Source organism: Lycium barbarum, chromosome 1 (assembly GCF_019175385.1).
Source record: "Lycium barbarum isolate Lr01 chromosome 1, ASM1917538v2, whole genome shotgun sequence".
Lineage (NCBI taxonomy): Eukaryota > Viridiplantae > Streptophyta > Magnoliopsida > Solanales > Solanaceae > Lycium > Lycium barbarum.
The window spans coordinates 84,565,356-84,590,982 of NC_083337.1; the positions used below are offsets into that span (position 1 = coordinate 84,565,356).

Here is a 25,627-nt window from a genome sequence, read left to right on the forward strand (position 1 = left end):
CAGTATGGTTCGAAATTTTTAAGTTTGGTTTCAATATTCTGTGGTATGGTAAATTGATAACCATAGTTTATTCGTCTTATGACTTACATATACTCATATAATAGAGAATTATGACTTCAAGTATTAAAAAAAATGTCTCAATTATACACATGTAAAAATATTCAAAAGAAAGTACAAGCAATTCCCTTCATTAATAAATTATTCAAAAGGACATTTTAATCAAGATACTTTGGTACACAAAAATGTCATTTCAATAAATTATTCATTTCAATCAATTATATCACACTAACACATTTCACATGTAAAATATTCAAAAGAAAGTACAAGCAATTCCAACGTCTAAACAATTAGTTTTGTACTAAACTAGTTTATATAATTGTTAGTATTATAATAATAATATATATATATATATATGAACTATATATGTAACAATATACTTCGGTACTGTATTGGTATCTCGGTATTTTCATATAAATACTGAATACCATACCAAATACCAAATTTTATAAAATGCATATCAAATACCGTACCAAATACCATAATATCGAAACAAAGGTATCAAGATTTTCGATTTTGGTATGGTAATCGGCATCTACCGCATCATGCCCACCCCTAAGCACAGATACCACCTGGTTGTAATGCTACTCCAGTGTTTCAAGATACGTTGGTTCGTATGTTGGATTTCTTGAGGGTATGGCTTGAGAAGGCATCTTGGCAATCACTCCAGATGGCTCACGGTCAAGCACGTCCTGTATTCCAAAACCAACCAAGAAATCCGCGAGGATACCAGACTCATCCTCCACCTCAGAAATAAAACCTTGAGGATACGGTGTATCAACTCATCAAAAACACCGAGAAGCTTAACAAAATTTTGAAGATAGGATGACTTCAAAGAGGTTGGAAATTCAGAACCTTGAAATTCAGATGAGGCAATTAGCAACCAAGCTAGCAGAAAGAAATCCTAGAAGTCTCCCAAGAATATCGAAAAAAAACCCAAAGGAGCAAGCACATGCTATATCTTTAAAGTATGACAAACAATTACCCGATCCATACCTAGTAAAGCACAATAAAAAAAGAAAAAGAGCAAGAAATTGAAAATCAGGAACCACAGGTACAAAAGCCAGGTGAACCAATAAAATAAGGAGAAAAGAGAACATGAATCACACTCAAAAGAATAAGACCAGGAGACCGCACACCCTTTTCCTCAAAAACAAAAGAGGGAAAAAATTGATAAATAGTATGGAAAGTTCTCTGAAATCCTCAAGCAATTGTACATTAATATCTCTTTCACTGACATACTAGCTCAAATGCCCTCATACACAAAGTTTCTTAAGGAAATTCTTCCAAACAAAATGAAGATAGAAGATCTTATAGTGATTGAATTAATAGAAAAATGTAGTGCTATTATTCCAAAACACGCTCCCGAAGAAACTTGGAGATCCAGAGAGTTTTATAATTCCTTGTACTTTAGGAGGAATTTATCTGAAAAAGCACTTCGCGATTCAAGAGCTTCTAGTAATCTACTGTCATTTTCAGTTTTCAGGAAGCTCAAATTGGGGAAAATAAAAGCTACACCAATTTTGCTACAACTAGCAGCAAAATTGATTGTGTTTCTAATTTAGACAAAAAGTATTTTTTATACATATGAACTATTCTATATTTTTTAAAACTTTGGGTTGGGTGTAAGACATTGTAAACTAATTATCCCTAATGATTAGAAAGGGTTAGCGAGCTAATAAAAAATTTGAGGTCTATTTTCTCATTTCAATTTATAAAAAAGGTCATTTACCCGCAGGACCTATTAAATTATCCTTATTTATTAGATTATTTATTTTTAAAATTAAGAAGTATTAGAAAGAACTCCTTTAATGTTAAGAGCACAGTAGAAAACGATTGCCAACTTTAATATTTAATTCTTAATGTGAAAATTATTTTAGAATAATTTTTTTGAGCTAAAACGTAATTTAAATTAAAACGGAGGGAGCACTCTATTTTTCATATACGTATCTAACACTCATATATTATTTTAGGTAATCAACAATTGGATTAAAGTTTCTCGGAAGAAAAGGGGAACTTGAATTTCCCAACAAAGTAGCCAATTTTGAATTATAAAATTCAAACACCGAGTAATGGCCGGTTGCTCAAAATCTTGGTGAAGGAAATGCTAGTCGTATACTCGTATTTATGCATGCTAGAGGGCAGAGGCTATGTGGAATAAGAGCCCGTTTGGATTGACTTATAGCTTAAAGCTGTTTGCAGCTTATAAGCTGGAAAAAATAAGTTGGGGTAATCCAACTTATTTTTTTTGGCTTATAAGCTGCTTTAGATAAATTAAGTTAAATGAGTCCAATTATTTTTTTGAGCTTATTTTAAGCATAAAATGACTTTAAGCTGGCCAGCCAAACACTCAAAAAAACTGAAAACAGCTTATAAGCCAACTTATAAGCCAATCCAAACGGGCTCTAATGCTAACGGGATTTCCTTCTCCTCATTCAATTGTTTTCTTCTTCTGAATATAAGGTGTTAATTAGTACTACGTATTACTTTTTGGTTAACAAAACCAGAATTCTTTATTTTTCTTCGAAAAAAAAAATCTTACTTTGGAATTAAACCACGTGGTTATTTGAGCGCGTTTTTTTTGAGGGTTTTACCTACTAAGTATAAAAAAGGTGAAAAGGCATTGTCAAAATTCTTACTCGGGGGACAAAATCTGGGGTTTTTTTTTTTGATAATATAATATAGTACAGTTTTTTTTTTTTTAGAGAGAGAAAGGAGAGAGAGAGATAATGGGGAACTGTTTGTCGGTTGTTGAAGGTGGGAAGCAGGCTGTAGGAGGAGTGGGCCACCACATGGACCCAACAGCAGCCACCGGTAGTGGTGGCGGTGGGCCCAATGATGCTGTTGACTTGTTCTATAGGACAAAGGTCTTCACGTCCTTTACACGCCTATCGAGGTCGGTCTTTTTCATCTCAAAAGTTGCTATTTAACGTCAACGACTTTTTCACGCAAGTTCCCGACCATTGTTTAATACTCCTTCCGGACAAAAAAAACGAGTCTACTTAACTATTTGCAGATCCCTAAGAAACTAATTACTCTAAGAAAAAAAAATTGACTAAACTATCCCTAATTAAATAGACATTGAGATTTAATCACATAACACTTAATAGGAGCAAATCTGAAAAGATAAGATTAATTATTTCTTAATTTAATAAGTGGACATTTTTTTTTTATCCAAGAAAAAAAGGCTAAGTGGACACTTTTTTTTATCCGGAGAGAGTAGTATTTACATTGTTTATTCCATGCTGAATGGGACACGCTACTTTTTTTTAGGGAAAAACAAATATTCCACCGTCTGATTTGGGCTCAGAAGAGGTTTTTTTTTTTTTTTGGGTGGAGGGGGTGGGGTTATGAACCCTAACAACAACAATAACAAACCCAGTGCAATCCTCATGTAGGGTCTAAGGAGTATAGTGTATATACAGAATTTACTCCTATCTTTGAGAAGTTAGAGAGACTATTTCTGATAGACCCTCGACTCAAAGAAAGATGAAAAGGAAGTAGTAGCAACAAGCATAAACAACAACAAGATAACAAGATAACCGAAGCTAAAGAAACAACCGGTAATAATAGAATAACAAACTAAAAGAATAGTGCTATTATTCCAGGGTGGTTATGAACCCTAATGTCCCATGATTTGTTTTTAATTTTTTTGGTTATATGTATGCTCTTAACATTTTTAGATGTCAATGAGACCTAGGGGTACATCTAGTCTTTAGGAAAATGCTATAGACTATTTATGAATTCATAAGCAGCGACGGAGCCGCAATGGTGGCTACGGGTTTAACAGAATTCAATAGTTTTGGCTCAAACTTTATATTTTTGTTAAAATATTCATTTAATATATATATATATATATATCAAGAACTCAATAAACAAAAATAAATTTGAAAAAAATAAAAAAAAATTGTGATGTATAACCCATAAACTTAAAATCCTCGCTCCGTCTCTAGTCATAATGTGTTGTATTGGTAACTTTTAGCAATGTTCAATAGCTTTTCCATGGTTCCCTTGCATAGTTGCATGCATTACCAAATATGAGTAACTTTGTGGCCAATTTTATTTTGGGAACAATTATGGGACAAAAGTATCTCTAAAATTCCAACGTGAAACCTCTATATCAGTCCATCTATAGGAGACAATATGAGTTATAGATATCAAACTTGTTCACTCGATGCACTTGGAACATATAGACTACTCGGGGAAGCGGACTCTAGCTCCTTGATAGGCCAATAGAGTTTCCTGTAACCCTTCGAAGGGTAATACAATAGACATAGACTCACATGTAAGAGATGACCGTATACGAGTAGAAGACTTCTTTTTTTTACACTGAAGCACCTGTTAAGCAACACCAAACGCTCAACATTTTTTGTGCCTCGCTTCAATAAGCTCGTGCCTTTGACAACACTGATCCAAATTGGCCTAAAAGTTGAATACTCTAAAAGTTGAATACTCGAGATGACAATGCTGAAGTAATACAATAAGGAGTCGCTAGGTTACAAAAATAGGAAGAAGCAATCTCCACATAGAAGCTAGCATTTGTTGTACAATGTTTGTTACTCTTTTCCTTTTCCATATAAAAATAGCATTGTCAAATACTCCCTCCGTTTCAATTTATGTGAACCCATTTGGCTGGGCACAGAGTTTAAGAAAATAGAGAAGACTTTAAACATGTGGTGTTAAATGAGTCACATATATTTTGTATGGCTATAAATCATTGAATAAAGGTAAATTGTTTCCAAATATGAAAAGAGGTCATTCTTTTTTGCACGGACTAATAAGGAAATAGAGTCATATAAATTGAAATTGAGGGAGTACAATTTTAGGTTAATATCCTTTTTTCTCACATAACTAATAGACGTATGCGGGAATCTACATATTATTTTATGCAGAATAGAATGTGGAATAAAAATGAGGGTATTAATAGTACATGAATTAAGATCTACTAAGATGACAAAAGTGACCTTTATATCGTAAACAATAGTTTATCTTGTTGAAAAAACTATTTTATATTATACACTATATATAACCTCAGTCTCAATTTATATGACATACTTTTCTTTTTAGTCTGTACAAAAAAGAATGTCATCTTTTTATATTTAGAAACAGTTTTAACTTTAGTTTTTTTATTTTACCATTAATGAGATAATTTATAGCCACACAATTATCTTTCAGGCTTATTTTAGACCATATGTTTAAAAAAAAATCGTTCTTTCTTAAACTTCATTCCTAATCAAACAGTGTCACATAAATTGAGAAGGAGAGAGTAGTTTTTTATACCACAAATCAAATATCTAATAATAAATAATCCCTACATTAAAGTCGATGTGTTAATCTCTAAAATCCCTGCATTACAATTCCTATTTTATTAATCTCTGCATAACTTGCTTGCCGGCCAAATCAGCTCCACCAAAATGAAATAAGACCAGCACTGTACCCGTTCCCACAACAATTATGAATCAACCCCAAGCTAGTTGGTTGGTTATATAAATCTTCAATATTCATTTTGAAGCCAATACTTAAATAGTATTGGTTTCTCTAATGCTAGAGATTTTTGACATCTTTTACTGACATACAACAAAATCTTGACCTCAATTGTGGAGCTCTCCTAGCAGTTTCTATTTAAGGAATTTCGCATGGTATTGATTTCTTTATTGCTAAGCGCATGAGAACATTATGTTGTGCTCTGAACATAACAATGTGACATGAATTATCCACTGCAGTTATCATTATCAGCTTCAAAGCTTCGTGATCTTGATATTGTTTCTAAGGTACCTTCTCTTTTGAATGTTTATCTTCCAGTTTATTGGTGATGTCCTGTCTACATTTCCCACTCATTCTCCTTAGAACTTATTCTAACTTTCGAGAATACTATGGTATATTTGTTGCTCAAAATTTCCTTATTAATAATATGGACAATGATTTGTTTGTTTTCTTAGATTCTCATAGCTGGATCAAGCTTAAATGGTTTACTTTTTGATAGGAATATAGGATCAGATCAGTTTTAAACATGCAAACAGTCAAGTCAGTGTGGCTCACATATAAGTAGAAGCAAAGGCTTGATAAGTTAATTTCGGTGATCACATATTGAATACGTTTTGGTGTGAAAGTTTAGGGCTCATTTGTTTTGAGGTATAAGAAAAACAATCTCTGTATAGAAATTTATATTATTAATCAAGCATCTCATTACCCGTTTTGTTTTCCGTGTCTCTATACCTGCAGAACTTTTTCAATAATTTAGTATTATTTTATACATATTTAAATGTTGAATAACAATACACGTATTAGCAGTAATCCCATATATGAATTCATTAAACCATTTTTGGTTTACTGAACCATTTCTTACTTATTATTTCTCGTTGTTTCTAATAAGGTTGGTAGTATTGATTGTAAAATCATAAGATAGCGTTTACAATAAAATTTGCATGCTTAAAAGAGGAATTCTACTATGTGCTCATTTATTATCTCATATTTTAGTATATGCCATTTTTAATGGGCCATATAAGATTATTTTTATACTCGTGAATATAAAAATTGATACTTACAGATTTTATTTGATATTCAATGTTTTAATCACATACTTCCGACATTTCAGTTTAGGTGACTGTAGACAATAAAATTCTCGTCGAGAAAATAATAATCGAGACAGGAAAATATCGCAACAATCTTTGTATTTGATTTCAGAATATGAGTGTTACAATCTCTATGATTCCTCTGATTCGTCTTTTCAACAATAAATTCAAGGGTTTTTGAGTTTATTCTTGAACTTGATGGATTTGATCTTGACTTATACTTGAATTCAAGGGCTTTTGAGCTTGATCTTGAATCTGGCGGTCTTGATCTTGAACTTGTACTTGGATTCAAGGGCTTGAAGCTTGATCTTGAATCTTCGTCTGGATCTCTAGAACTTCTAGAGAAATACTTGAATGCTTTTAGCTTGTAGAGAAATCCGCAGCGTTTGATCCACGAGCTCTTTCTTGCTTCTTGTTATAATTTCTGTTCCTTTTCTGAATTATGAGACCCCTATTTATAGTTGTAGGATAGAGGAGTTGTGATAAGGACAGACTTCTTTCGGCCAATCAGATTTCAGTTGACATGGCGATATTTGATTGGTCGGAACATGTCACTTTTACACGTGGCCCATCTTTATTTGGCCTTTGATTTGACTAGGCATACTGCATCATTTGACACGTGGCATGATCCTATTGGCTCTCTCGCTTGACTTGGCGTGCCACGTCATTTGACATGTGGCACCAATTTGGGCTTCTCGAATAAGATGACATCTTGGGCTTGACAAAGTGGGTTCATCACATGTAGCCCAATTAAATGGACTAGCCCAATGAAATTGGATCATTACTTAAATCCATATTTATTGACTTAAATAATTAACTCAATTATTTTAGCCCACAATTTATTTATTCGGACTAATATATTTTGAATGTAATCCAAATTTCTTATGGATTAAATTTAATAAAATTTCGTTATCCACAAATGCCCCCACTTCAAGACTTGTCGAGAGGTAAATTTGTCGAACTTCAAGACTAGGCTTGAAGTAATTGGGAAAACGTGCATCTCCTTCTTTTGGAAACCCAAAATATTTCATGGATTAATTATAGTATCATTTATCCTCAAACCCATTCTAACAGAGTCGAACCCTTGATTATAGTAAGCAATTTATTTAATCACTTCTTATTTATGTAGCATGTAAGCCAAGTGGACTTCTCCAACATTTTCCTTAGCTCTTTTTTTTTTTTTTTTTAACCACAAATGGGCATTCCATCCAATGGCAGTAACCAAACATTACATATCACATCTGCACGTGGTTTCCATGAAGTCACATTACTTTGTCTCCAACTCAACTCCTACATGATCTAGGATTGATGATCATGCACGTTTTGATTCCTTTGTGAAAACAACAACTGAGTCCATGTTGGTATCAAATATGTAGCCGCCTTTTTGCACGTCATATACTTCTATATATATATATATATAGACCAACGGATAACAATTTATCCCACACCGTTAATGACATCTCATAAGTCACCTTTTAATCACCTATATAAGCCTGCGTGTTCTCCAATTTGTGAACATCGATTTTGCTTTGCTTGCCAGTCGCTTGAAGTTAATCTTTTGACAGGTAATTTTGTTCTTTCCACCATTTTCTTTTAGCGCCTTATACTCCTTTTTTTTTTAGGTCCAACAACAGTGATGATTTCTTGTTCAAGGAGATGACCCATGCATGAAGAAGGTAATATTGAGGCGCAAAGGGATGGATTCTCGTCCCCGCCTTAAGAACGGTAAGGTAACCTTACGGCGCAAAGGGATGGTTACTCGTCCCCGCCCTAAGAACGGTAAGGTAATCTTACGGCGCAAAGGGATGGTTACTCGTCCCCGCCCTAAGAACGGTAAGGTAATCTTACGGCGCAAAGGGATGGTTTCTCGTCCCCGCCCTAAGAACGGTAAGGTAATCTTACGGCGCACAGGGATGGATACTCGTCTCCGCCTTAAGAACGGTAAGGTAATCTTACGGCGCAAAGGGATGGACACTCGTCCCCGCCCTAAGAATGGTAAGGTAATCTTACGGCGCACAGGGATGGATACTCGTCCCCGCCCTAAGAACGGTAAGGTAATCTTACGGCGCAAAGGGATGGACACTAGTCCCCGCCCTAAGAATGGTAAGGTAATCTTACGGCACAAAGGGATGGACACTCGTCCCCGCCTTAAGAATTTAGGGAGTTCATTTGTCAAGGTCTTTGTACCTATGGATATACGTCCAAGTCTGCTACTAATAAATTCTCTTGTCCTTTGCAACTTGAAGAGATGGTTTACTTCAGACACTACACTTCCCCATCCACCAAACTAAGGTATCTCGTAGTTGAGACTGAAGATGGCGCGGACCAAACTAGATTCTTGATTCATACCATACTAGCTGGGCGATATGCGAGTCTGTGGCCTTCTTTGAGGAATCCGCTTCATATGGCAAATTGGACATCGGAGAAAACCCAAAATTCTAATCGATCATCCAAGATGTGGTCACTCCAAGCACCAAACCATCATCATGACAATATTGCGTCCGCGCTACCATACTTAGCTCGTCGTATAATCCTATATAGATCATCCCAAATAAATCCAAGAATTTGGTTTTACATGCTGAAACACCAATATTTCTCAGATTCAAGTAGTCTCGCCAAAATATTCATATCTCGACGTAGGGGCGTTGAAATCACGAGCCGCAAAATTCCCAAGAAACTAGACTCATAAATCTAGAATGTATTCAAAAATCAATGTCAACAAACATATCGATCATCCCAGATAAATCCAAGAATTTGGTTCTACATGCTGAAACGCCAATATTTCTCAGATTCGAGCAGTCTCGCCAAATAAATTCATATCTCGACGTAGGGGCATTGAAATCATGAGCCGCAAAATTCCCAAGAAACTAGACTCATAAATCTAGCATGTATCCAAAATAAATGTCAACAAACATATATATCATCCCAGATAAATCCAAGAATTTGGCTCTACATGCTGAAACGCCAATATTTCTCAGATTCGAGCAGTCTCGCTAAAAAATTCATATCTCGACGTAGGAGCGTTGAAATCACGAGCCGCAAAATTTTCAAGAAACTAGACTCATAAATATAGAATTTATCCAAAAATCAAAGCCAACAACAATCTGAATAGTTCCAGATAAATTCAAGAAGTTGACAATACATGCTAAAACGTCGATAGTTTCAGATTTGCGCAGTTTCATCGAGAAAATTCATATCTCGATGTAGGAACATCAAAATCATGAGCCGCCAAATTCTTAGGAAACTAGACTTACTAATATAATATGTATCCAAAAATCAAAGTTGGAAACTCTTTGGACCATCCCAGATAAATTCGGGAAATCCACCTTAGATGTTTTTTATTCCAACTTGAAAACTTGACGGATTTGAAGGATTGAACTTGAAGGCTTGCTGGATTTTAAGACTTCAACTTGCAGACGTGGTGAATTTAAAACTTTAGCTTGAAGACTAACATATTTGAAGGCTTCGCCTTGCAGTTGCGATGGCTTTGGACTTCAACTCAAAGACTTGCCGGATTTGAGGCCTTCAATTTGGAGACCAATGATCTTGCAGACTTTAACTCCTTGATTTAACCACTTGCTAAGAGACTACAGTCATTCCATTGGGGAAACCCATTTATCATGGAGATTTGCCTTCGTTGGACCACTAATATTTAGTGAAAGTCCAAATTGAAGCAAAAGGATGCTTGTATGTACGATCTCCATGCGCCTAGTCAGGCGAACTTCATTTTGGACAACGCATAGGGGGATGCATTTTTTTTTTACTCATGCGACTGAACTTAGAATAAAACTCTAAGCGCCTACGTACCTCGGTGAAGAGGATCAAGTCATATCGTAGTTCAGAAAAATGAGTTTTTTTTTTTTTTTTTTTTTTGTGTGTCCTAACTTTTGCCTAGGCTGCCCTTTGCGGGGTTTTCAACCTAGCGGACATTTTTTTTTTGTGTCCTAACTTTTACCTAGGCCGCCTTTTGCGAGATTTTCAACCTAGCGGACATTTTCTTGGGCCGTGCACAGTTTATACTCTTGCGGGCCAGGAGTTGCATGCAGTTTATGCTCGTGCCTTAAGGAGCGTCATCTCGCTTCAAGGATAGTACGTTTTCAAGAACTTTGCGTTGATAGGACCGATCCTCAAGCCATCCGCATCAACAAGCTTGTAAGTGCCACTTGAATATGCTTCTTGTACGACATATGGTCCATCCCATTTTGAGGTGAATTTGCCCCCAGACTTATGGGAAACTATAATGGGTCTTCTTACTGCAAGGACTTGATCTCCCACTTGGAAGGACCTCAAGCGAACCTTTTTGTTGAAGGCACGAGATAGACGGGCTTGATAACATTCAAGATTTTGTTGAGCCTCCAACCTTTTCTCATCAAGTGCTTCTAACTCTGCAAGACGCAACCGAGCATTTTCCTCTTCGGTGAGCCCTTCTTGAATAGTAAGTCGTAAAGAAGGTATTTGGCGCTCAAGTGGTAAGACTGCTTCAACTCCATAAGCAAGCGAATATGGGGTTGCTTGCGTTGGTGTGCGGTAAGTCGTCCTATATGCCCACAAAGCTTCTTCCATTCGTTCATGCCAATCTCGTTTGGACTTGGAGACGACCTTCTTCAACAAGTTACACAAAGTCTTATTGAACGCTTCAGCTAGACCGTTGGCGGCAGCATGATACATAGAAGATTTACGCTGCTTGAAGCCGAAGAGATCACAAATCTTGTTCATCAATTTGTTATCAAATGGCTTGCCATTGTCCGTTATTATGTAACGAGGAATGCCGAAGCGGTAGATGATGTTTACTCGGATGAAGTTCGCAACATTCTCCTTCTTCACTTCTTTAAGAGCGACAGCTTCGGCCCATTTTGAGAAGTAATCAGTTGCAGCCAAGATGTACAAGTGTCCACCGGAAGATTTCGGAAAAGGACCAACGACATCCAACCCCCAAGCGTCAAATGGCCAAGATGCGACAGTCGGGTGTAATGCTTCGGGAGGCTGATGTATAAAATTCGCATGAAACTGACAAGCCTTGCATCTTCGAGCATAGTCCAAGCAATCTTTCACCATCGTTGGCCAATAATATCCCATCCTTTTTATGTGGAAGTGGAGTTTTGATCCAGATTGATGTGATCCACATACTCCTGAATGTGCTTCTTGCAAAGCTTGGACTGCTTCATCCTCTCCCAAACATCGCAAGAGTATCCCCTCAAAAGATCTTCTATATAAGGTATCCTTGTAGTAAAGGAATCGAGGTGCACGACGACGAATCTCAGTTCTTCTTTTTGAGTCTTCTGGCAGTATCCCATAACTTAGGTAATCAATGATGGGTTGTCGCCTTTCTTCCTTTGCAGCTTCAGAAACAGCTACGAGATGCTCAAGCTCACTTTCCGCGCCTTCGTCCTCATTTGGTGGTGGTACTACCCGTTTTTGGCAGATAGTCACTTGTGTTTGATCTGGCAAAGTAAGCGCTGAAGCTAGAGCAGCTAAAGCATCAGCTTTCTTATTTTCCCTCCTAGGGACATGCTGAAGAGTCACATCACCAAGCCATCCTATCAACTTCTGAGCATAACCATGATAGGGGAGTAATTCGGGCTTCTTGACTTCGTAGCTTCCCAAGAGTTGATTGATCACCAACTGAGAGTCACCAAAGACTTGCAACTGCAACTGCTTCATGTCGACGGCCATTTCAAGTCCAAGTATTAGTGCTTGATATTCAGCGACATTGTTGGAGCAACGTTGTGTCAAAGTAAAGGAGTATGGTAGAACTTCTCCCTGCGGAGTAACAAACACCACACCAGCACCAGCTCCATCACGTTGTGCGGCACCATCAAAGTACATTTGCCACGGAGATTGAATTTCAACGACCATTGCATCTTCGTCGGGAAGTTCATCAGTTAGCTCCCAGTCATCAGGTATCGGGTGATCTGCTAGGAAGTCTGCCAATGCTTGTCCTTTTACAGCCTTTTGAGGGATGTATGTAATCTCAAATTGTTGAAACTGGAGGTACCACCTCGCTAGTCGATCATTGAGAACTGGTTTTAACATCACAAACTTGATGGGATTTGCTCTGGAAATGAGGTTAACACTATGAGCTTGAAAGTAGTGCTTCAGCTTTTGGATCGAGAAGACTAGCGCCAAACACAACTTTTCAATTGGCGTGTAATTCAGCTCATTAGGTGTCATCATTCTACTCAAGTAGTAAAGAGAATTTTCTTTCCCTTCGCTATTCTCTTGGGCCAACAACGCTCCAACCAACCTTTCTTGTGCTGAAATGTACAGTATCAATGGTTTTCCAGGTACAGGGGCTACTAGAACTGGAGGCTTCATTAAATATGACTTGATATTCTTGAAGGCATTAGTACATGCTTCGTCCCACTTGAAAGGGGCGCCCTTCTTCATGAGACGACTGAATGGTTGGTACCTCCCAGCTAAATTCGAAATGAATCTCCTAATATAAGCTAGCTTCCCTTGTAGACTTTTTAACTCATGAATATTTCGAGGCTCGGGCATTTTCAAAATTGTATCAACTTTGGCTTGATCAATTTCGATTCCTCGATGTCGAACAATGAAACCAAGGAATTTTCCAGAAGTAACTCCAAAGGCACATTTGAATGGATTCATTCGAAGTTGATATCTCCGAAGTCGATCGAACACCATTCTCAGGCCTTGCAAGTGGTCGCTCCTCTTTCTTGATTTTACCACCAAGTCATCCACATAACATTCAACATTTTTGTGGAGCAAATCATCAAAGATATTCTGCATAGCCCTTTGATATGTGGCACCAGCATTTTTCAAACCAAAAGGCATCACTTTGTAACAATAAATACCCTTGGGTGTACGAAACGCAGTAAGCTCTTCATCTTTTGGTGCCATGCGAATTTGGTTATAGCCGGATGAACCATCCATGAAAGACATCGCCTCGTAACCAGTGGTAGCATCAATCATCAATTCTGGGATGGGAAGCGGGAAATCATCTTTAGGGCATGCGTTGTTAAGATCCCTGAAGTCAACGCAAACTCGAATTTGGCCAGTCTTCTTTTTTACGGGGACGATACTCGAAATCCATGTAGGATATTTAACTTCACGAATAAAGCCAGCTTCAATGAGTTTGTTGACTTCATCTTCGATTGAAGGAACCAAATCTGGTCTGAAATACCTTTGGGCCTGCTTAACAGGCCGGGTACCATTCTTGACCGCCAGATGATGGACTGCTACTTTGGGATCTAATCCAGGCATCTCTTTATAACTCCAAGCAAAAACATCCCTGTATTCTTTGAGTATTTCCATGTAAGTGTCTTCTTCATCACCTGTTAAAAAAACACTTAGGTAGGTGGGCCTTGGGTCTTCATCAGTACCAAGATTAACTTCTTTCAAAGAGTCTACTGTGGTCTTCACCCCTTCTTCAAGTTCTGGAGGAGCATCTCTGGCATCTTCATCCTCTCGAGGATCGCCATCATTGAAAGATATGTGGTAACATGAGGAGATGTCCTCCAACTTCTTGGCAACCTCTATCTGAAATGAAGTATCTTGATCACTTTGTGCAGTAATATGATATGAAGAACCTACACTCTCCTCATCTTCGTCACGCTCCTTGGTATACACTACAGTGTGAGACTTTGCTTTTAGCACCTTCCCACATGAAACCACAAGCTTTGTTTGTCGTCTCATTCTAGAAGGAATCAAACTTTGTATATCCCTCTGGGTTCCAGGCAAAGCAAGCGTTTTCACGCTTTGATAATCTCTGTGGAACTTGTTCTTCCTTTTCTTCTTCAGTTTTAATGGTCCTAATCTCTCAAATACAGAATCTTTTGTGGCCGACTTTCCAAGACGATCAAACACTGAAGGCCTTTTATTGGAAGCAACAGACTCATCTTCCACAGTGATATAGTTGATACTTGCCCTTCTTATGGATATGCGAACTGGCGGAGGTTGTTTGTATCCCAAACCTTCACGTGATTGCATCATGCTAGCTCTTGATGGAAGTTTCCCTAACTTTGACGGCTCGTTAGGGTTGTACCCAGCCTTGACAAATAACTTGTAAGCATTTGGATCAAAGCCTTCATTTGTACGTTTTGTAGGGAGTGCCATATTCTGTGGCGGATTCTGAGCCACAAAGTCTCCAAGTAACTTTGAGGACAAATTCGTCGCATCAATTCATCTGATGGGAAGAGTTAGCCCTCCTAGCGTATTTTCTTGAGCTTCAGATGGTTGACCTTCCTTTTTCTTCAACTTGGGGACATAGTAGAGCACGTGGGTTGTCTTCTTCTTTTTCAAAGACACGGTGTTCCCTTTATTGGGACTGGAGTGCGACACCTCAGCACCAACTTCAACTTTTCCAATAGTCTCATCAGCTCTTTCAGTTGCAATCTTATCACTCTTGGTCGTTGCGATATCATCGACTTTTACTTCTCTCACCATGTAGTTCTTCAAGTAGAACTTCGCATCGACGAAGTGTGACTCTGCTTCAGTAAATGGCTTATCATCAGCAACTATCTTCTTTTCGACCCTGCCTTCGAGATACTTCAAACACTGATAGTAGGAGGATGGGACAACTTTGTTCTCGTGTATCCATGGCCTGCCAAGCAACATATTATACGAAGTCTTCGCGTCGATGACATGCATCCATGCACTTGATCGCAAATCTTCGATGGTGATATCTACTTTGACAGCACCTATGGCTCGTTGCCCCCCTTGATTGAACCCTTGTATCATCAAGCGGCTTTCAGAAAGTTCTTCAGTTGTGATGCCAAGTTCCTTCATTGTACGAATAGGAAGAATGTTAACTCCAGATCCATCATCTATCAATATTCTGTTTATCCTCTTCTCGAGGGCATAACCCACCATATACAATGGGCGATTATGTAGTGTTTCACCAAGTAGAAGATCGTCATCTGTGAATGTGATTCTTGTATCACATGTGTGTACCTCTTTCGAAGAAGATTCAACAGGCTTTTTAGATGATGACAGAGACAATGTTGATAGGTTTTCATCATTTGCTTCCTCTTTATCAGTATTGAAGCATGATGCCTCAATGTTGTCTCGAGCAGTCTTGTTGTGGAACCAGCTTGGTAGGAATTCCCCCAAAGTCACAGGACGTCGTGGTTCTTGGTGGTAGTTCTCCTCCACTTTTTCTTTCCTCGGACGCTCAACTGATTTCTGCTTCCTTGGTCTTCTAACCATCCTTTTCCTTGTTGGTTGTTTAGATGATTCTTTTCGTGGACTTGTTTTACAGCGTCTCCGCCTAGTCACCAGAATCCAACCTTCATCATTGGCTTCATCAACTTGGGTTCTGTCTTCCTCCAATGGTCCTCCCCCATGTTCTTCAAAGCTGTATATCTCGACCGGATCAAAAGAGCCAAAGGTGATAGAGACTTGATTCGAACTTGCTTTCTCATCATCAAGCAGAATCTTGTTTTCATTAGCCAACTGCATAACTTTATCCTTGAAGACAAAGCACTTCTCAAGAGGGTGACCCACAAGTCGATGATACTTGCAATAATTTGGGTCGTTTGTTCTTCCAGCTTCATTGGGCCGCTTCATCTCTGGTAACTCAATGAGCTTCAACTCAAGTAGTTCATCAAAAATTTCAGGGACATTAGAATCCCGGAAGGGGTATTCTCTTTCTTGCATCTCCTTCAAAGTAGACTTTCGGCTTTTGTTGTCTTGGAAGGAAGTTGCTTTCATACTTTGCTTCTTGCTCACCTTCGTAGTAAACTTTATAGGCGCGGCGTTGACGTTCATGGATTCTTTATTATCACTCTTAGGGACGAACTTGCTCCATTTCTTGGGTTCCTGCTTGTCCTTTCCTTTGCGAGGGTCGTAGACAGGCATTCCTTCATCCCCAATGGAAGACATGCTCAACTCCATGTCATGAGCACGAGTAGCTAGTTCTTCAAAAGACTTTGGCTTAATTCCTTGCAATATGTAGTGAAGCCCCCAATGCATTCCTTGGATACACATCTCTATCGCAGAAGCTTCGCTGAGCCTATCTTTGCAGTTTAGACTCGCATTTCTCCATCGGTTGATGAAATCAATAACTGGTTCGCCCTTCCTCTGGCGAGTGCTTGTAAGCTCGACCATGCTCACGGTACGCCTTGTGCTATAAAAGCGATTGAGGAACTCCTGCTCTAGTTGCTCCCAATCGATAGAATTAGGCTCGAGATCAGTGTACCAGTCGAAGGCATTCCCCTTGAGAGAGCGGACAAACTGCTTGACAAGATAGTCTCCATAAGTCCCAGCGTTGTTACATGTTTCAACAAAATGTGCAACATGTTGCTTTGGATTTCCCTTGCCTTCAAATTGTTGAAATTTGGGAGGTTGATAACCGGCGGGCATCTTGAAGCTATCGATTCTTGTAGTGTACGGCTTTCCGTAAGTAAACGAAGACTTGGCAGCAACTTCGTACTTATCCTTGATAGTCCCTTCGATGAACTCCTTTAATCGGTCAAGCAGAATCATCCCTTCAGAAGAAACAAGAATTTCCTTGGTAGGTGGTATTTGCTTTGTACGAGGTTCAGTCTCTTGTACTTCTGGACCCTTCCCAGGTGCGTGGCTGGATTCTCCTTCCATCAATCCATCCATCTTGTCCATCAACCTCTCAATCCGGGCGTCTTGATTTTGCACATGCTTGGCCAAGCCATCAATCACCTTTGCCAAATTTGCCAGTGTCTCCTCCATTGACGAAGCGTTGGTTACCATTGCTTGCATAATTGTTGGAGATGTCGGAGAATAGCATGGATTATCGCATAAGTTGATCTTTGACTGGCCTACTTCATGTGGTGTGAGTGGAGAGGATCCGTCACTTGAAGTATCATCATCTTCCTTCATAGCAGAGTTCTTGGATCCAGAGAGATCAAGTAGGGCTAAAGTCTTCTTAATCTTTTCAGCAATGTTGCTTCCTTCCTCTAATGCATCAGTAGTGGATCTCGCTCCTTTAGGAGATGAAGATCCAAAAACAGGAGTTGTTACGGATGGGACTTGGAGTGCTTGTTGTCCCAACATGCTTGCTTTGCTCCTCGTAACTGGTCCAATGCTACCAAAGGTAATGTCGAGGATGCTTTCCACATCAGCAGAGAACTTGGAGCTAGTGCCTTGGAGGAAATTGATTTGGAGTTGATCTTCTCTGAAGTCATCTCGATGTTGTTAAACTTTGATGATTGAAAAGTTGATATGAGAGGTAGAGATTGTCCCACTGGGCGTGCCAGAATTTGTAGACAATCAAATTCTCGTCGAGAAAATAATAATCGAGACAGGAAAATATCGCAACAATCTTTGTATTTGATTTCAGAATATGAGTGTTACAATCTCTATGATTCCTCTGATTCGTCTTTTCAACAATAAATTCAAGGGCTTTTGAGCTTATTCTTGAACTTGATGGATTTGATCTTGACTTGTACTTGAATTCAAGGGCTTTTGAGCTTGATCTTGAATCTGGCGGTCTTGATCTTGAACTTGTACTTGGATTCAAGGGCTTGAAGCTTGATCTTGAATCTTCGTCTGGATCTCTAGAACTTCTAGAGAAATACTTGAATGCTTTTAGCTTGTAGAGAAATCCGCAGCGTTTGATCCACGAGCTCTTTCTTGCTTCTTGTTAGAATTTCTGTCCCTTTTCTGAATTATGAGACCCCTATTTATAATTGTAGGATAGAGGAGTTGTGATAAGGACAGACTTCTTTCGGCCAATCAGATTTCAGTTGACATGGCGATATTTGATTGGTCGGAACATGTCACTTGTACACGTGGCCCATCTTTATTTGACCTTTGATTTGACTAGGCATACTGCATCATTTGACACGTGGCATGATCCTATTGGCTCTCTCGCTTGACTTGGCGTACCACGTTATTTGACATGTGGCACCAATTTGGGCTTCTCGAATAAGATGACATCTTGGGCTTGACAAAGTGGGTTCATCACATGTAGCTCAATTAAATGGACTAGCCCAATGAAATTGGATCATTACTTAAATCCATATTTATTGACTTAAATAATTAACCCAATTATTTTAGCCCACAATTTATTTATTCGGACTAATATATTTTGAATGTAATCCAAATTTCTTATGGATTAAATTTAATAAAATTTCGTTATCCACAGTGACATACTTTTCTTTTTAGGCCATTTAAAAAAGAATGACAAACTTCTAAATTTAGAAACAATTAACTTTACACTTCTCATTTTACCCTTAATGAGAAGCTTTTATAACCATACAAATGTATGGCATGTTAAAGGTCTCAAGTTTCAAAAGTTTTATAGCCACACATGTATGCCATATTTTAGATCATATGTCTCAAAAGTTTTCGTTTCTTTCTTAAACTCTATGCTGATTCAAACTACATCACATATATCTGAAACAAAGGGAGTATAATAAAACCTATATTGGATTTGATAGAATTTTAATATTAATCATTTGGTGTTACTGGAAACAAATCTTTATTCTATTTAAAACCAAACACACGTTTTAACTTTTATAACAAAAATAAAAAATCAGATAACAAATACAATAATCCAGTGATTGTTAATCTTTTTATTACCATTTTGTACTATAGTCTGTGTAATGTCATACTGGCTATTTCTGCGGTGTCAATCCCTGGCTATTAGTTTTAAGTCATAGTGGAGATCTTATTTGAAAGTTGAAACTATGTGGAGCTAATATACCTGCTGTAAATTATGTCAACGAGATTGGATGATTCCATTCCAAAAACGAATTAGCTTTATTTATGAGGAGCAAACTGTCTAATCATATTGAACATCTGCAAGCATTTATGATGTATTGCCAACTAAAATGCACACATTTGGAAGTTACTATATTTTATTGTAAAAAATCATGCATTGGGATAAAATGATTGAAGTGTAAAAAAGAATGAATTTACTGCGTTAGCATGTTGACTAAATTCATAATCGACCGAGCTATTCCTAAAAGAACTGACACTCAAAGAAATTTCACTTATCTGATTTAAAATATTAGCACCATATTATAAATAATTTACATGGGATTAACGGTAACATCAATAATGCTTGTCTGAACATATATTCATGTGTAGTAGTGTTCCAATAGTTTCACATATGCTTAATTCATTTAAACTCTACTCTTCATTTCACGAGTCCGGAACCAAAATGCCCCCCAAAAAAATATTTTGAACCAAAATACCCCAACAAAAAAAAAAGTTACCAAAATACCCATAGCGCAGTAAAATACTGCGCTATAGCACTAACGGAGAAGGAGGCGTTAAGTGCTATAGCGCAGTATTTTACTGCGTTATAGAAAAAAATTATTTTTTTTGGTACTTCTATAACGCAGTAAAATACTGCGTTATTGAAGTATCAAAAAAACATTTTCTTTCTATAACGCAGTAAAATACTGCGTTATAGAAGTACCAATTTTTTTTTTTTTGTATAACGCAGTAAAATACTGCGTTATATAAACAGTACCAAAAACAAATTGGCCAACTTTATTTTTTGCAACACTTAGTGTTATTTTCCATACTTTGACCAATAATTAGTCGTGTGTCAAGATTCTGAAGCGTCAATATTTTATATAGAACCTGATATTTTTTTCTGCGTACAATAATGTAGGCCCAATACATCAAGGATACGTAGACGTTCGGATCATCATTTTAGGGGTTGAAAAGGTGCCCGAAGTAAGTTTTGTTTGAAAAAACTTAGTGTTTTTTCCATACTTTGACCAATGATTAGTCGTGTGTCAAGACTCCAAAACGTCAATATTTTATATAGAACATGATATTTTTTTTCAGCGTACAATAATGTAGGCCCAATACATCAAGGATACGTAGACGTTCGGATCGTCATTTTAGAGGTTAAAAAGGTGCCCGAAGTAAGTTTTGTTTGAAAAAACTTAGTGTTTTTTCCATACTTTGACCAATGATTAGTCGTGTGTCAAGATTCCGAAACGTCAATATTTTATATAGAACCTGATATTTTTTTTTTCTGCGAACAATAATGTAGGCCTAATACATCAAGGATACGTAGAGGTTCAGATCGTCATTTTAGGGGTTGAAAAGGTGCTCGAATTAAGTTTTGTTTGAAAAAACTTAGTGTTTTTTTCCATACTTTGACCAATGATTAGTCGTGTGTCAAGACTCCGAAACGTCAACCGGCCGTGTGGTAATTGTTCGGATCGTCATTTTAGGGGTTGAAAAGGTGCCCGAAGTAAGTTTTGTTTGATAAAACTTAGTGTTTGACTGTAAGGTTAGTTTAGTCAACTTTATGTGTCGAGAAAATTAGTCAGCTTTATTTTCAAAAATTGAAACCGTAGAAGTGAAATTGACATTCACAGCTACATTACCCCAGGATTTTTACGTTGAAATTTATTGCGTATCACCATCTTATAAGTAAATAAAATTGAAAATTTCACGCTAATTTGGGGAAAAATCGAAATTGAATGGGATAAAAGGCATTTTTTTTTAAAAATCGGCTCGGTCAATCCGCCTTGTGGCTGTTTGTCCGCATAGATCTCGAAAAAATACACAATTTAAAAAAAAAACGCGTAAAACGGACGTCCGAGCGCAAAGTTATGACCATCTAAAGTTTGACGACTTTACAACTAGTTTTTGTCCCTATATTTTTTAGAATTATATTTATATTCAAAATAAAGTTATGTCTTGATTAAAAAATAACACGCTTAAATCAAAATTTAAAAAAATAAAACACCCTAAAGTTTTCAAACAAAACTTACTTCGGGTACCTTTTCAACCCCTAAAATGACTATTCGAACGTCTACGTATCCTTGATGTATTGAGCCTACATTATTGTACGCAGAAAAAAATATCAGGTTCTATATAAAATATTGACGTTTCGGAGTCTTGACACACGACTAATCATTGGTCAAAGTATGAAAAAAACACTAAGTTTTTTCAAACAAAACTTACTTCGGGCACCTTTTCAACCCCTAAAATGATGATCCGAACGTCTACGTATCCTTGATGTATTGGGCCTACATTATTGTACGCAGAAAAAAATATCAGGTTCTATATAAAATATTGACGTTTCGGAGTCTTGACACACGACTAATCATTGGTCAAAGTATGGAAAAAACACTAAGTTTTTTCAAACAAAACTTACTTCGGGCACCTTTTCAACCCCTAAAATGACGATCCGAACGTTTACGTATCCTTGATGTATTGAGCCTACATTATAGTACGCAGAAAAAAATATCAGGTTCTATATAAAATATTGACGTTTCGGAATCTTGACACACGACTAATTATTGATTAAAGTATGAAAAATAACACTAAGTGTTGCAAAAAATAAAGTTGGCCAATTTTTTTTTTGTACTGTTTATATAACGTAGTATTTTACTGCGTTATACAAAAAAAAAATTTTGGTACTTCTATAACGCAGTATTTTACTGCGTTATAGAAGTACCAATTTTTTTTTTTCTATAACGCAGTAAAATACTGCGCTATAGCACTTAACGGCTCCGTCTCCGTTAGTGCTATAGCGCAGTATTTTACTGCGCTATGAGTACTTTGGTAACTTTTTTTTTGTTGGAGTATTTTGGTTCAAAACGTTTTTTTGGGGGGCATTTTGGTTCCAGACCGTCATTTCACACCCATACTTGTGTTGTTTGAAGTGTAAACGCAAAAGCTTGCATCAAGCCTTAAACTTTAGATCTTTTCTGATGGTGAATTTCTCTTTTGCTTGTAATTATAAACAGTCCAGCGTGAATCATTTCCTTTGTTCTTATATCATCCTTCCCATTGTTTAAATACTTCTTTTGCACTGCATTATCATTGATTCTGTGTGTTGTACGTAAATTCAGAGTGATCCAATGGCAGTGGTATCTGTTAGAAAAAGAGAGGGGACACTGGAAGAGCTTGGTCGAACAGAAGTTATAATGAACAACTTGGACCCCGTATGGATACAGAAAATTAATATCATGTACCAATTTGAGACTGTGCAGACACTGATGTAGGTTTTTGTTCTTAGGACTTATTTGCTCTCTGAATTTATGGTTGTTTTAAGTTCGACGAGCTTTCTGACGTGCTTTTCCACCTTATCTCTTTGATTTTCAGTTTCCATGTCTATGATGTAGACACAAAATATCATAACGTACCAGTTAAGGTATGCTTGCTTTCTATGAGTGAACAATTGCTTACAGTTTCCAGAACCTTATTGTCCATCTGAGGGATAGAAAAATATACTGCAACTTTAGCTTTAATTTGGGTATCACTTTTCCCCTTCCCCTCTTTCTTTGTGAGGGGATTGGAGAGAAGAGCAGGGGGCTGGGAATGGATTGAACATAAGCCTTTAGTCTCCATAGTAATATGAATTCTTAATGAATAAGCTAATCCCCTTACTCTCACCACAACTATTTGTATGTGTCAACCTTTTGAGCAGGATGATACATATGTAGTTGGATTTGGCATTTTTTTTCTCAACTTCTTATTTTTTTTGCCTTTACTTGATTGACACTAAGAGACGCTCCAACATTGTTTCACTTGTGGACATGAGTAGTGCTTGTGGGGGAGGATCTACAATATTGTTTATGGGTTCACGTGAACATAGTAGCTTTTAGATAGACCGTGTATATGTATTGAGAAATACACTAAATATCTATAAATATTTCATTATGAACTCAATATGATTGTATAGTAACTTGATGCCGCTGAAAGAAATCTTAAACTTCAAATCTTAGATCTGCGTCTGTTGTGGTTGACACAATTAGGAAACGATGCTTTGATTAGAGTAACTAAGAGAAATGTTCTTGTGCATCATTAGATTTAAACAAAAAAAATTATCCGTTTAACTAGCTTGACATTAGATTTTTCTGGATCTAATATTTTGTCTTCAATTTTGAGTCACGTATATGCTTCTTCAGCTTGATTTGAGATTTTTCTGGGACTAATATTTGTCCTCAATTCTTTAGCACTTGAGATTTGAAATTTTCCCTTGGTACTAGAAACATGTAAACTAAACAGAAGAAGGGAAGCAAACTGCTTAAGAATCTGTTTTCTTCTGCAAATGTTTACTTTTCTCTCTTTGCATATAAACTCCAAAAGTCCATTCTGGACTTTAACTAATCTATAAATGAAAGTAATCTGTGTTTAAAGTTTGTTGGATCAATCAAGCCTGATATGTTCAATTCGAATAATTCATGGAACTGCTACCCATAAAACATAATAATTCATGGAACTGCTAATGTTAAATAATATTTTTCTTCCCCTTGACCATATTTACGTATTTCATTCGTCATCTGCTTTAATGGTCAGCGAATAAGTTGCAGTTTTTCGTTGATATATCTGTTCAAGGATTATGGCTAAATCGTAAGATTTTCTGCACTGCAGGATCTTAAATTAAAGGACCAAGATTTCCTTGGTGAAGGAAGCTGTGTTCTCTCAGAGGTATGTTGATTTGCATTTACTGGGGTAACACAAATTCTATAGTATACATGGAACTGCAGTTTCATATATTTGTTAGCATGTTAATGATGGAGATTCTACACACTTTGTTACCTTTTTATTTTACTGCAGATTGTAACCAAGCTCAACCGAAGTTTAACACTGAATCTGCACAACGGGAATGGCCATGTCCTAAAAAACTTGGGGGAACTTACTGTCCTTGCAGAAGAAACGGTCACTTCAAGAACTGCAGTAGAGATGACACTGCGATGCACCAACCTGGAAAACAAGGATTTATTCTCCAAAAGTGTATGTATAACACCAACTGTACTTTCATATGGAGCTTTTTGGTGTTTTCAGTCTCATTTGTTCTTTGTCTTATATTTTCTTCTTTCAGGATCCTTTCTTGAGAATATCTAGGATTGTTGAAACTGGAGGTTCTGTTCCAATTTGCAAGACAGAAGTCGTAAATAATAACTTGAACCCCATATGGAAGCCTGTTTGTCTAACTATGCAACAATTTCTGAATAAGGTGAATTGATTGCTGCTTGATATCTGCTAGAAATCGATCACCTTTGACCGTTGATTGCTTTGTTTGCTTTTAACATCGCATGCCTGGTGCAATACAACATTTATTAATCTAACAGACGGTTCTTTCAGCTGGCTTTTCTGTTGTTTTTATCTGATCTTCAGTGTCTTCTGAGGAAAGAAAAGGACAAAAATGGAACATCTAGTGTATTAATATGTTTAAAATTATCCTTCACTATTTATTTTAAACATGGTTTCCTCACAACTAAAAGTTTCCTATAGGTACTTCGCCATTTATTTTTAATTTTGGATCTAAGTGAGTGTTTCTGTTTTTTGCAGGATAATCCATTAGTTATAGACTGCTCTGACTTTAACAGCAGTGGCAATCATGTCCTCATCGGGTATCTGTTTAGCATATAAACAAATATTATCACTGTAGCTCGTTAGATTGTTTGGTTTCAAAAGTATCTCTTTTTGCTGGTCGCAGATTCTTTTTCATTTTTATGTTCTTAGGGTTAATGATCACCACTTGTAATGCAGGAAATTACATAAAACAATGGCAGACCTTGAAAATTTGCACAAGAGCAGAGTTGGTGCAAATTTTATCTCACCACCTTCTGGTTTTCGGGGTAACGAAAAGGTAAACTTTCCTCAGTAGTTAACGGTTCCTTTTGTGGGGTTGGTTGCTAACATTTATGTGATATTTGCACTCGTTTGACTTCGTTAGGTCCTGAAAGGTCAGCTGTTTGTTGAAGGATATGCTGAGAAGCAGCTTTATAGTTTTCTTGACTACATTTCTAGTGGATTTGAGCTTAGCTTTATGGTTGCTGTGGATTTTACTGGTGAAAGCACTATAAAATCTTTTCATTCTTTTTTTAATTGGTCTGGTTTAAGACTGTTTTGCTGATGCATTTGAACATACAATGCCTAGCTTCTAACGGAAATCCTTGGAGTCCTGATTCCTTGCATTATATTGATCCTTCTGGCCGTTTGAATGCTTACCAGAGGGTAAGGGATATCACCTTCTTCTTTGCTGACTACATGTTCTTTACATTCCAATATCTCACTGCCTAATAACAGAGCAGCTGAATGTTACTTATATGCCAGAGAAAAGAAAACAGAAA

General features: G+C 37.2%; 1 pseudogene; it reads left to right on the forward strand.

Annotated features, from left to right (window-relative positions):
• The first annotated feature begins 2,358 nt into the window (after window positions 1–2,358).
• Window positions 2,359–25,627, forward strand: part of LOC132641018 (protein BONZAI 3-like) — a 28,691-nt pseudogene continuing 5,422 nt past the window's right edge.